The following is a 12386-nucleotide window of genomic DNA, read 5'->3' as shown; positions in this document are numbered from 1 at the left end:
CCCAAGGACGTCACCAGGATATATTTATTTTTGTACAGCGAGATATCCAGTATGCAGAATGAATGCAGTCAGTCAGTGTGGTCAGCTGCCATCTCATCTTGGGTAAGCAATGATGTAACAGACAATCTATGTGTCAGTTAAGATGTTACACTTCCTGTTTACTTTGTGGGAGGAGGTGTTGAGTACTAGATCTTTACAAATGGAAATATGTCGATTTTGACACTTCATCATTCCTTTCTACTCAGAGAGGATGCTGAAAAAGTGGAATTGCTCAATTTCAACAGAACCAAACTCTATAGATAGAGCAGCATATGTTGAAGTCATCTGGTAACTAAGATCAGTAGCGTGTAGGCGGGGATCACATTACCCAGCGGCAAGCGGCAGGTTTCCTAGAGTAGGTGATCATGGAAGGCCATGTTAGTTTGCACTTTAGCCACTGAAACCTAGCTGTCTGCGGGCTTTTTGCTGCCGTGAGCTGTGTTGGCTCTGTGCTCTGAGTGTAGGGGTTTCACCACAGTGAGCAGGACAAGACATGCAGCCAGCAATTACTCTGGAATGCACCTGCCAGAAACACACACACACACACACACAGACCACAAAGTTCAAGGAATAGTGAAGAGAACTAAAGAATGGATGTCTCCTGTCTGTCTCCGGCACTTGTTATGTATGTCTTATTGTGTCAATGTAAAGGTGTAGGAGTGTTTGGGGTGGGGGGGGCATTGTGAGGTGGAGTGTTCAGAATGGAATGTAATCTAAGTTTCTCCCATCAGTTTGGTATGACGGTACATTCATTTCTGAACTTGTGTGGCTTGTGTGAGCAAGAGAGAGAGAGAGAGAGAGAATGTGTGTGTGTGTGTGTGTGTGTATGTGTGTGTGTGTGTGTGTGTGTGTGTGAAATTGCTCCGTCTGTGTGGTCTGTACATAAACATGTATATTTATCTTTATGCTTGCGTGTGAGTGTGTGTGTGTGAGTGGTGGGGGTTATCATGGGGTGTGTCTGTGTCTAACATCTCAAACCACATCTGAGAATCCCACTAAAACAACTGGTTTCACTAATGCACATAGTAATACTTTATCTCATGTTCTCGATTCCTCTCACACTCACACACACACACCAAGGCCTCTGACAAGAACAGTCAGTGAGTCAGTCAGTCAGAAGGCCAGGAACAGGAAATGAGGATGTGTGGGCTTCTGTGGAAAACACTTGGTGTGATGGTGACCCACTTGCCAGTATAGATGCATGATGGTATCTTTGTCTGTGGTGTGCCCTCTCAAAACTTCAAAGTCTCAAAATACCTATTTTGGTAAATGGTAAATGGACTGTATTTATAGAGCGTTTTTTTTCCCCCGACTCCTGCGAGCACCCAAAAGCGCTTTACATTCACCCATTCACACACACACTCACACACCGATGGCGGAAGCTGGCATTTTCTCTCTGTAGCACTGTATACAAGATCGTATTAAGACTTCATTCATTGTTTCAAGGCAATTTCTGGGTAATCCAGAAAAGAGGGAGAGAGGGGAGACTCAAGGTCAGTTTGAAAACCAAAGAGGCTATTATTATAATAGATAAAATGCATAAAAAGCACACAGCACTGTTTGAGGGACACCTGTAATGTTCCTGCTACATATCTCTTGTGCAGTTTTCCCTTCCTTCCAGGTAAAGCTCTGCCTTCCCCTTCTCTCTCCTGGTCCCGCCTGCCCTGGGCACCTGCCTCCAGAGACGACGATATGGGGGCTAGTTGGCAGGCACATCTGCATGGTATGCTCCATTGCCAATCGGCAGAGAGATATAGGGATGCCTGTAGACATAACAGCCATCAGGGGAGGTCTGCATGCCATGCGGGGGGGCAATAGAAGAGAAAGGTGACGTCAGAATACTTACAGTAGAAAGACTTTGGCTCAGACAGCCCAGTGTTCTGTTGAGGTCAACATGGCAAATGGATTATTATGCTGATCCTGCTGTTACCTAGCCTGGGTGCCAGCCGAATTTAGCCCTGCCCATAACATTTGCGGTCAGGAAGTTAGGTCTGGCATTGCTCTGTTGTGGAGCAACTATGCTCGAACTAGAGCTGTTCGAACCAATCAAATCGGGCTTTACAATGATGGACAGGTGAGCAACAGCGCCTCGTCTATCATGCCATCTCAGCACGCTTTGTTTGCAACAAAAACGCTGTGGCTAGAAGGAGACAAATGGCTTCCCCATATGGAAATATGCATATTATTATGACCGCCGCGCAGCGCTGGACTGGACCCCCCGAAAGGAGGGTAGGGCAGACACAGTTTTCTGTGAATATCTCGAGAACCGTAGGGTTTAGGAGGACCATTTTATTTTTGTATATTGATCTCAAGGGGCCATGTCAACCCATTCCATAACCACTCATTTCATATATAGCGCCACCTAGTTAAACACAAAAAAGTAAAAATGAGGTGTTGTAATCGCAGGTATCTGTGACCTAACATAGTCAAAACTGCACGAAATTGGAAGTGTAGGATCATTATGACACCCTCTGAATGCACACCAAGTTTCGTGGAATTCCGTTCATGGGGGGCCACACAATAAATTAATTTATGTTACTATACACCAACTGGCCTGTAGGTGGCCGGAGACAGTTTTCTGTGAATATCTTGAGAACCGTAGGGCCTAGGAGGTCCACCTTTTTTTTTGTATGTTGGTCTTAAGGGGGCATGTCAACCCATCCCATTACCACTTATTTCATGTATAGCGCCACCTAGTTAAAAATGAAAAAGCAAAAAATTAGGTGTTTTCATCACAATATCTCTGGCTGACATGGTCAAAACTGCACGAAATTGAAAGTGTAGGATCATTATGACACCTACCGAATGCATGCCAAGTTTTGTGAACTTTCGTTCATTGGGGGCCTTACAATAAAATGATTTATGTGTACATTTAGTGACCGTACACCAACAAGGATTCCTGGGTCACTGAAAGACGGGGGTACACGAAACTTGGTGGGCATGTAACCCCACATGGATAGCATGGAACCATCGTTTTTCGTTTTGATCTGTAGCCCCCCCGCTGGACTGGACCCCCGAAAGGAGGGTAGGGCAGACAGTTTTCTGTGAATATCTTGAGAACCATATAGGGCCTAGGATGACCAATTTTTTCTGTATGTTTGCCTCCAGGGGTCATGTTAACCCATTCCATGTGCACACATGTGCATAAACAGATACACACACACATACATTCACAGTAATCATACGTATGACACATACTCACACAGTAGACATATGTACGCATGCATGCACATGCACACGCAGACAAACACACAAGCACGCACACACACACACACACACACACACACACATAAACATAAACGTGTGTGCACACATGCACACAATTCAAGAATTTCTCAGAATTATGAACAGGCAAGATGGGGGTGGGGTTATATAAAATAAAATTTACATGTGAAATCTATGAACTAATCATGTTTTGGTACTTGTTGTCTAGCAGATACCAGTGAGAATTGAGTGTGGATAATGCAATTTAGTGAGACAGTTAGAATCATATAGGCCTTTCAGCGTGATTTATTTTTGTGGAAAAAATGTGCTGGACTGGGCGGTGGTCATATTTTGTACCGCTCTGCGGTACATCTAGTTTAAATGAGGTTTTATCACTGAAATTATTCTTATTATCTCTGAAAACTTTGGCCAAAGTTGAGATGTGGGAAAACTCATGGTTACACTTTCATCAAGGGAAAACAGTGTTGCATTGTGACATGTTGTTTATAACATGTTTGTAGCATATCGGAATTATTTTTAAAAACGGAGGGGAAATATCAGTTTTTCCTAATAGCCTACCCTGCTACGTATCTCTTAAATTTCGCTAAAGAGTATTGTAGGAGATATTGACGGCACAATAACTTTTACAAAAGACCAGAAAACAATGGTAAGGCATTTGTGGAGAAGAAGGATGGTCCGTGTGTTCTTCCTACATCTCATGGTAAGCTATTTCATTGCTCTGATTGGTTACGTTTATCCAATTGAGTGCAGAGGCAATCCCCCCTGTATCGGTTGAAACACGCCCCATAATTACGTGCCAATGGATCAGTATCAGACTCCTATTCTGACTAGAATTTGAGTATGACAACGTCAGGCCAGAGAGGGTTAAAGTGGAGCTAGTATTCAGACTTTAGTCAGGCTACCTGTTACCGTAGTTTCATCTAAACCTATCAAAATCTCCTAAATAAAATGTGTGTTTTGTTTTTCATTCTTTGCCATTTGCAAAACAAACCAAAAAAAGAGTCAAACAGTGCATTACTTTTGCGTTGTGCCTCACTCTCTGCATACTAAAAATGAATGGGCCAACCTGCTCCCACTAATCCACAGATTTCACTTGCAAATGTTCTGAAACTGAAAAATTGACACGTTTTCCGGAAACTTAAATAACATTTCCTGGTTCTGGGCGTGGCCAGGGTGTGGCCTGCTGACTCCTGTTGATACTATCTCTGTGTAATGGGGGAATGGCATGTATATGTCAAATTAAGCCTGCCAATGATGGGGACCTTGTGATGGTAACCGATGAAGTAGAACGGACTGAACAGACAGAAATAAGATTACAGCTTTTTTTATATAAAGTTTAATTAATTAATTAATTAGATAGATAGATAGATAGATAGATAGATAGATAGATAGATAGATAGATAGATAATTTATTGATCCCCAAGGGGAAATTCAAGAACCCCAAGGGGAAATTCAAGAAAAAAAATTTGGAATACAGAGACACCTGTTGGCATGATTTGTGCAAGATTGCATACATATCCAAGCCAAAGTTTACTCGTCAGGTTTTAATTCCAGATCTCATATTTTGTCCTTTACTCATTGATGTTAAAGGGATTACCTCATACCTGGCTGTCACAGACACATCCAAAGGTGCTTGTCTAACTGTTCATTTTTAATGCCTCTGACCAAAGCCAAGCTCAGTTGTAAAGACTTTAATCTGTTTGTGTGTCCTCCATTAGCCATTTGTTCTCCACCCCCAGAAAGCGAAATGATAAAAATAATAAAAAATTGCTTCAGCATCGGCTCTCTTTATGATAAGACTTGAGCTTAGTTAACACAGTGTTCTATACAGCTGCCATATTGATATTAAAAAGACTTATCTTTAAATGGTGGGCAAATGTTTAATTGAATTTCCTCCAAGCCTAAACAGATTTGTCATGAGTTTAGCTACATCTAACTCAATGCCTCTGGATTTTCGGTCATACTTTCTTTAAGTTCTTTCAAAACAATGCTGTCGCTGAAAGGATTCTTAGGGAAACTTTTATTAGCGAAAAGCACTCAAAACTGCACAAATAAATGTACATCACTGGTCTTGTTTTAACTAACTGTGTCCAGTGCTGTCCAGGCCTTGCCTCTAAAGGGCACATATGTAGTTAGGTAGTGTGAAAAGGAACAGGTATGGAAGTGAGATACTAGATTCCTCCCCACAACAACCACAACCCGACATCGCTTTCTTTTTGCACACAGACCTCTTGTTATATTGGCCAAACTGTGATGTTTCTGAAGCTGCAGTATTGAAAGCATATGTTCAGTTTCTACATTAGCCATTTTGTAGTGCTTGTGGTTAGCCAAAATAATTTAAGTTGTTTTTTCAAGTTTAATGGTTGAGCTATGTTCAGGCAGAATAGAATAGGTATTCTGATGGAAATGATTGAAAGTGTCCATTAGTGAGCTTTATATTGCATTGCTCACTTGGGAGTACTATTGCAGTATAATCTGTTAGGCTCTCTATGGTCATTGTTTCCAGCATAGTGTGTGTGTGTGTGTCTGTGTGAATGTGCATGTACATGTGTTGGATTACTGGAATGTCAGCCCAAAGACTGAACTCACTGTGGCCACACCCTGCAAGTCACAGGAACAGGTCTGACCAAGTGCATGCTGGGTATTCAGCACATCACTCTCATGTGCTCTCACTTTACCACAGAACAAGGCGGGTAAGCAACACCACAGTAACACCTGAACATGAAAAACACACCACCCGCACAACACTAACACAAACCAGTCAGCACATAGCTCCAAGTCAAACCTTCAAACAAAAAGCATCCACATAGTCTATCCATCCAACTGCATCCTACAGTTTGCCGCATTAGCTTCTGGGTTAAAAAAAACACCAACATCCGCAGATAAGAATCCATTGATATGCAACAACTAGCAAGACCACGTAAAAGCAGTTGAATGATAGAACAAAGACTGTTGCAACAAGTGTACAACAAGAAATGGAGGGAAACAGTCGGTGAGCCTGGATATGGGGGACGGGTGTGGCCACTTTGCACAGGTATGTCAGTCAGGCCTCAAAGGATAAGAGCGCCTCCTAGGGGTGAAGTGCTTGCATTTCATGTGCAGGGTGTGGCATAGCAGGGACTTTAGTCATTTAATTCACTAATGCACTTCCTGAATGTCGATCCATTCAGTTAAGTCCGCCACTTACAGAAGCCTCACTATTCCAGTAATACTACTTCCCATTCACGATCATTACTCACCCTCCACTTTGTAGGGCTCACTTAACTGCAGTGGACATATATGAGTAATATTCATATGACTCGGAGTGTCATCGATCCAGTCTTTTGTTTATTATCTGGATGGGTGAGGCTTTGACAAAAGCACGCACACAGTAATTTATACAGGCATTCAACAATGATCCACTCAGTCAGTGTTCTGGCAGCTTCCTTTTCCCCCAGATTGCTTAAAGACAAAAATGTAAAGAAACCCACAGTTAGTGAAACCTTAAACAGCAAAAACCTCAACCCAGGTCTGCCTCAATTCTCAGTCTCACACTTTTTGCAAAACACCAACACGTAGAACACATCACACACAGAAATGAAACATGATGTTTTAAGATACCACACAATCATCTAACATACCCATCAAGGACTGTAAGCACTGTCAAAGGCATCATGTGAGTTCACCTGTCTTCAAAAGAAATGGAGAGCAGCCAAGTTGTAGTGAGAGGAAGAGTGAGGCTGAGAGGTGGAGCCCATAGTGGAGGATGAGCAGGAGAAGAAGATGAGAATGATGTAGATGGAGGAGTATGACCACAGAAAACAAGGAGCACATTTACCGATGAAACGTTATTCAAGCAATATTGGTTGACATTGTTGTAAATAATGGGTTGAGTCATTCGACCAGAATGATCCACCATCTGTGAAATATTATTTGGGAACACTTTACATGACAGTATCGACATAAGAGTGACATGACACTGTCATGAACACATGACACTGTCATAACACATAAACCCTAACCCTAACTCTAACCCTAATCCTAACCCTAACTTGTTATGACAAAAACGAATGTCACTTAATAACAGAAGCATTATGTCATAAACATTTATGACTTGTTTATGACATGTTCATGACAGTGTCATGCCATTCTTATGTCGATACTGTCAAGTAAAGTGTAACCTATATTATTTTTACATTCCACAAATGTTTCCACTGCACTGTCACTGTAGTATATTCCATTTATTATATTCTGTATTAAAGTGTAAAATGCAACATTGGATATGGATAGATGTATTGAGTGATTTTACGATGTGAAAAGAAAGAAAAATCATCAGTGTACAGGCCTGGCCCTGTTTGTTGTGTTTTGTCAATACATTCTTGTTTTCTAAATGGTTCTCTAGTAATACTGTAACAATATCTATGAAAAATACAAAACACATCTCTGCTATATTATAAAGAAAAGCAGAGATGTCAAATGTGTCTAGTATTGAGTACAGTAGTGTGTAACTGATTAAAGCAGAATCAGATCATATGACTGCATCCGTGTCGCGTATTGTGGACTTTATTTTTTAAATGGGCTCTGTTTCCAAAATTGTGCTTAAGCACAATGGAAACAACTGTGAGAAAGATGCTACAAAGATGCCACACATTTTGCACCTTCAATGAAAAGGTTGAGAATATGAGTTTAGAGGTAGATAGACATGGTTAGACGACCTTTTTAAACAATAGAATTGACAGACCTTGACAGCTCCTTTTTTGTCAATTTTTTCAAACAAGGAACAGGGGTTTTTTGTTTGTGTATGTGTGTGGGTCTCTCTCTCTCTTTCTCTCTCTCTCTCTCTCTCTCTCTCTCTTTTCTCTGACAGAGACAGTGTGTGTGTGTGTGTGTGTGCCCAGTGTATGTACACACAGCTATTATTCCAAAAGCACAATATCATATCTGCAAGGCCAGTTTATATCACTTTAGATAGTGGCAGATAGTATTTGCTAGCCTGGCTTTTGCCATCTACGTACTTCCGCTCAATTTAGCAAAACGTAGTCAAGAGATAGTCAAGATGGTTCAAGAGGCTAAGTATTTCCCTCATCAGCTTATCAATGGAAAATAACCTCACAGCCCTCTAGACATGACGTGTGTTGGTCAATTACACCCACACCCACACCCACACACGCACGCACGCACACACACACACACACACACACACTAATTCTAGGAAGAGAGAGAGAGAGAGAATGGTATAATGGAGTAGTAGTGAGAGAAGGCATTTTGTCAATAGATGAGAATGAACGTTTTGTTTACTGCTTTCTCCTCCAGCAAAAAAGCATATAAAAGTCACAGAAAGAGAGAGAGAGAGAGAGAGATCATTATGTTAAGGTCACAGATAATCAGGAGGTAATGATGGTAGTGGAGTTTACAATGTGCCAAGACATGATGTTGATAAATACAGTATAAACAAAACAAATCATTAGCTGTTCGACCTTAAATATCGTTCCTTAGAACTCTTCCTAATGCAATGAATATTTGGATGTGGTGAATACTGGGTAATACCCTGATAAACTCAATTGTTTGTCTGACCACAATATTTAGAGAGGCTATATTTGGAAATATTCATAAATGGCAAATACATCACTCAAATCAAGCAGTCAATACAATTTAAAAATTGTAAATAATTATTGTAATTACTAATATTTTTAAAAACACTATGCTATTCCTTACACTGTATGTTTTGACACATAATATTCGGAGGTTTGATGAACAGGTGCTTTAGGGCATGATTTGGAGCACTCTGGTGGTGAATATGAGTATCAACATCTTACAATATTCTCTCTCCAACACTGACTCCAAGTGGTATATTTAGACATTGCCAAAATGATGGAGTCATTTGGGGAGAGTATAATTCGCCTTATTCATCCGGCGGTCATTGTAAGCCAGAACGAGGCTACTGGGTACACTTGCCATCACACCTCAGTCAAGCAGATGGCGGTAATGCACTCCGTTTGCAAACTGCCAAAAACAAAATTCACAGAAGCATGCCGCATCAGATATTCAGAAATTCCAATCTCCGACAGAGTAAAACATGACTTGAACGCGAAGTCGGGTCGGATTTTACAGTATGTTGGGAGACTCGTGCGGCTAACTCTTGTGCCCCGAAGTACCCGACTTGATGTCACTATCATATTCTCCAACCATGGCGGCCTCCCTTGTCCCTTTATGTTCATGTAATAATTGGGCTATACCAACATTTCAGAGTTCACTCTGTGTGCAAATTCAAACATTAAAAAAGCCCTAGGAAGTGTGTAGTTCTAGGGGTAGCTACTCCAGTTAGTAGTTAGTAGAACTGTGTTCTTAGAACTGTTGTGTCTGAATGCACCTATAGAGTATCACAGGTTGAAAAGTGTAATGTTTCATGGTCTTGAAAAACACAATACACTTACAATAAATTAACATGTGCAATGTCAATTAGAGATGCAGTCCATCACTCAGTTTCACAACATGGTAATATTTGATCTGATCAGACAATACAAACACCATTCCCTCCCTCCTGAAGTGTGGAAGTTAAAATGTGCAAGCCAATTTGTTTTCCCCCAATTTACAGAGAGAGGACTGTGTTTCTTTTAGGGGCAAACACTGAATGGACAGCTGAATTTGAAAAAAAGTGTATGGGAGATACATGTGCCATAAACATGTTGTACTGTAAAACATGATTGAAAGTTGACAGAGTCCCACTGTCCCAATGGTACTGATTGAAAAGTTTGTCCAAACTTGCTATGTCTGTGCTGCACTACACAGCACCCTCTGGTGGTTGCTCTGGTGTGTGTACTGCTAGTGTATTCCAGCCCATGAACTGGTCCAGTGGGTGCTAGCCCATGGGAAACCTTGTAGATGAGAAAAACATGAGTAAAATGTTTAGTTAAAGGTAAATAAATATAGTTAAATAAATTATTTTTGAGCTACATTACATTTGTAATAGCTGTTGGTCTAACTGTCAAGTGTTTTTAATGCTGAGGGACTCATTTGGTTACAGTTGTTTCGCTGACCCCATGACCAACTAGTAAAACAGTATGTTACATGGGATAAAATCTTAACATGCATGAGAGCTTAACGGTCTCCACTGACAGGCATATTCTTTTATGCCTGAAGTTTGGGAGGTTAAATGTGACAGTATTGGCCACCTTTTTAGCATGCTTTTGGAATGCAATTTCTAAAATGTGGAGATCTAGAAAGAAGGCTTTTTTTCTGCCTATTTTTTCTAACTAAAATAATTTTGCTTTCTTCTACTGTGTTTTTGCCCCCTCCCCCTCCTTATAGGCTATGTATTAAAATAAACATCCAGACATAAACATTTACTCATTTGAATACCGGTGTGTGTCTACATGATTACAGTACTACATGTACAGTGCCCTCCACAACTATTGGCACCCCTGGTAATGTTGAATGAAAACAGGTGTTAAAAATTCATCTTTTGAGGATTCATTGTAATCTCTCAATGAAAACAGTAAGGAAAAACACAAACCTTGAAAGGAAGCAAATGTATTCTAAGAAGCAAAATCATAAAGAAAGAAATATTTTTAACAAAAAGACAAGTGTCACAATTATTGGCATCCCTGTATGGCAAGTTGTTAACCCTCCCTTTGCCAATAAAACAACCTCTAATCTTCTCCTATTACATACCACAAAGCAAGGGATTTGAAACCATGCCTCTTTACAAACTTTCTCCACATCATCCAGATTCCAAGGTCCTCCCTTCTGTCCTCTTTGACTATATGGTTTGTCTATGGAATGCAGATTAGGGAACGGAGAGAACAATAGCAGAAGCTTGATGTTGTGTTCATATCAGTAAACCATTTGGCCCACATGATCCACTTGTAGTCTATTGGCAGAGAAAGACAGATTTTCATTGCAAATGAGGAGTGGAGTTCATTATAGCATGGAGCTGAATGAGGTTTCAGACATGTATAATTAAGTGACATGAAAGGCTTTGACCTGGGATGCCTTAATTTATTAGCGCTGAGGTCACTTTTGAAGTTTTATCTGTAGACTTGGTGACTATGATTTTTTTTTGCCTATATCACTGTGAGTGGGGGGAAAAAAACATGGGTTCCCAGTTGATAAGAACCTTTTAATTTATTGTTTAAACTTACATATATTTTACATTTAAACAGTGAATGTTGTTGTCAACTAACAAATGTTTATGGAAATATTGAGCCCATGTCATGACATACAGTACATTAGCAGTAACTTTAAATATTCACATCAAATTCAATCATCAACTTTCAGACACAGAAAATGTAATTTCCATCGGATGAATTAAAAATGAACACTCTCTTAATCAAAGAAGGAGTTGTGGAAAACTATGGGGTTCAAAACTCTCTCAGGGGAACTTTTACAAAACACATAATAAAATGGCCACATATGAATGTGAAACCCATTTCCATCAATCTTAGTCACTTGGTTAACCAAACTGTGACTTCAAAACCAAGGTAGGCCTACACATCAAACCGTGATTTTTGTGTATACCGTTATGCCTAATCTGTTCATCTTCTCTTGATGCACTATTATGCCTTTCTAGGTGTAACAAAGCTGACTTGTTAAGCATCACATGTGTCAGACCACCTTGATATTTTGACTGTTTCCTACATGTCTCAGCATTCTGGACAGTTGTCATCAGTTTCAGAATAAAGTTATTTATCTTCACAAAACAAATGAATTGATATAAAATTGCTTGTCATCACACTGTTTTGTAGAAAAATGAGTGAAAGTAACCTTAACAATGACTGTTTTCAATTCTCTTCTGTATTTCCGAATAGGGTTGTGTGGTCAATTCATTGTTGAATATTTTATATGCCCTAACATTTTATATGCCTAAACATTGTGTCTCTATACCTATAATGTTGATATAATTCTGGAGGAAAAATTACTTAAAACTATTTAAATGAATGTTATACATATTGTTTCTTTAGGTGTTTTACAAAATTAGTTCTCGACTGAAATATTGAGAGAGAGAAAAACAGTTAAAGTGTACTGAGTGTGCAGGAACATACACCACCTAACGGTGAAAGGTTCAAGATACAAGAGGATAGAAAAACACACACCGTGGACCGGGCATCTTTCCAAGCATGTCCAGGCGAAAACAAACATTTGGG

This window comes from Alosa alosa, chromosome 20, assembly GCF_017589495.1.
Source record: "Alosa alosa isolate M-15738 ecotype Scorff River chromosome 20, AALO_Geno_1.1, whole genome shotgun sequence".
NCBI lineage: Eukaryota > Metazoa > Chordata > Actinopteri > Clupeiformes > Clupeidae > Alosa > Alosa alosa.
The sequence above is the reverse complement of the archived record's forward strand: the minus strand, read 5'-3'. Positions refer to the sequence as shown.